The following is a 2,219-nucleotide window of genomic DNA, read 5'->3' as shown; positions in this document are numbered from 1 at the left end:
AAAAAAAAAAAAAAAAAAAACAAAAAAACTAACGTTTATTAAACAGTCAAGATAACTTAAATGGTAAAACACTTGTACAAGCCTGGTGGCCTGAATTTGATCCTTGGGATCCTTATGCAAGTGGAAGGAAAGAACTGACTCCACAACATTGTCTTTTAACAATGAACATGCCTGTACACATGTATACACACACACACACACACACACACACAGACATACACACTCAAATAATAAAGTTAAAAAGATACTTTTGGTCAATTACTATATAACACACCCCAAGAACTTTATTTATTCCTCATAAGCACCATTTTAGAGGCAAACTACTATCTGTAGTACATACAATATATATATGTATATATATGAATGACATATAATTATATATATGACAGAGTTTTTCTGTGTAGCCCTAGATGTCCTGGAGCTCACGCTATAGACCAGGCTGGCCTCAACCTCACAGAGATCCCCCTGCCTCTGCCTCCAGAGTGCTAGGATTAAAGGTGTGCACCACTGTTGCCTAGCCAGCTGTCTGTACTTAACAGCTGAAGAAACAAGCGTGCAGATTTGTTAGCTGACCTAGTTTCTCCCCGGGTGTCCCAACCAGTTCAAGGCGCTAGGACAAAATGCCATAAACTGGATGGCTTATAAAGAGTGAACACCTGTGTGTCATAGTTCTATGGGCTGGGAAGTCCAAAGCCTGCAGACTTGGTGGCGAAGCTTACATCCTCAAATAATGGCCGTTGTCTGCTGTGATCTCATAAGGTAAAAGGGCAGAGAATGTCTTGTGCTCTCTATTTCCATGGATTGGTTCAATTCAAATAGAGATGGTCCTCATGACATATCCACCTCTCTACAGCCCCATCTGTCTCACTTTGGTGCTAGGATTTCAACAGGTGGGTTAAAGGGACGAGGCACAGAGAGACTCTGATCTTCACAAGCTGACAGTAGTGGATCTTTCCTGTTCGCCAGAGCATGCTGCCTTTACTCTTTTCTGACTTGACTAGGGGACCACAACATTCTTTCTTTGTTGGCTTTCTACTCCTCTAGAGTTCAAATATCCCTGAAACAGGGGCTGAACGGTTTACAATTTTGTATTTCCAAAGTTTGGCCCAGAGTAGGTGCTCCCTGAATTTGAAATGAAATGAAATTGACTTGTGCAAAGACAATAGACAATGAGTATTCAACAGCAAGGGCTCTGACTTGAGAAAATGATTTAGCATGATTGAATATTGTAGACGTAGACATCATCTCACACAGAAGATACTCTGCCAGACTGGGGCAAAGCAAAGTCAAGAATGATGCAGGCAATAACTGGAGAAAAAAGAAAGAAACATGGGGAAAAAAAAAATAAAAAGAAAACATAGGGGAAAGATGCTAAGTGAGCTTCAAAGGAAGACCTTTTAGAGGCCTAACACCTGACTGTTCTTAACGAATCTGTCTGCTGAAGAAGTGAAGGAGACATTCTGAAAGCAGAGTCTCAGGACTGAGTAGAACCTAGTGACTTTTGCAATCAAGAGTCAAATGTGTTGTAGTCAAGAGTCAGATGCCAATGGTCAAGGTACAGAAAGAAAATGACAACTTGTGGTCATTAGAGAAATTCAAATCCATGAGTGAGTGAGTGAGGTGTTTGCAACATCCAGGTTCAGAGAGGCTCTAAGAAGTGAGTGTACTTACACTCCATTAGCAGAAAGCAACTTTGGAGTATCCATCCAAATCCCATCTCTTGGATTTTGTCACTCTGAAATACCACCACCTGTCTGACAATTATATTCTCAAGCATTTTTTCATTCCAGCATCAATTGTAACAGTGAGCTTCTAAGGTAGAGAAATGGCTTGACAGATAGCGAGCATACTCAGCTAGTAGCTAAAAGGCAATGAAAATACATACATTGTTGACCCAGAAAGGCCAAGTGGCAATTAATAAATGAACCCTGGGTTCCATAAGAGGCATCTGAAACACTGCTTCAGCTCTTTGCCTACTCCAGTGGGACCGTGCTTGCATCATACCTATGCACAGCTAAGTGGTTGATGAGGAAGGATTAACACTTTTTAAGATATCCTTCCATGACTTCTCCCTCCTTTCTTCCCTACTTCCCTCTTTCTTTCTTTTAGTTTATAATAACCATAGCTACTACAACAAAAATAGCATAAACAGAAGACTTGTAGACAAGAAATATTTACTTCTTGGAGATACAGAGGCCAGAAAGCACAAGATGAAGCCT

Source organism: Mastomys coucha, unplaced genomic scaffold (assembly GCF_008632895.1).
Source record: "Mastomys coucha isolate ucsf_1 unplaced genomic scaffold, UCSF_Mcou_1 pScaffold18, whole genome shotgun sequence".
Taxonomy (NCBI): Eukaryota; Metazoa; Chordata; class Mammalia; order Rodentia; family Muridae; genus Mastomys; species Mastomys coucha.
The sequence above is the reverse complement of the archived record's forward strand: the minus strand, read 5'-3'. Positions refer to the sequence as shown.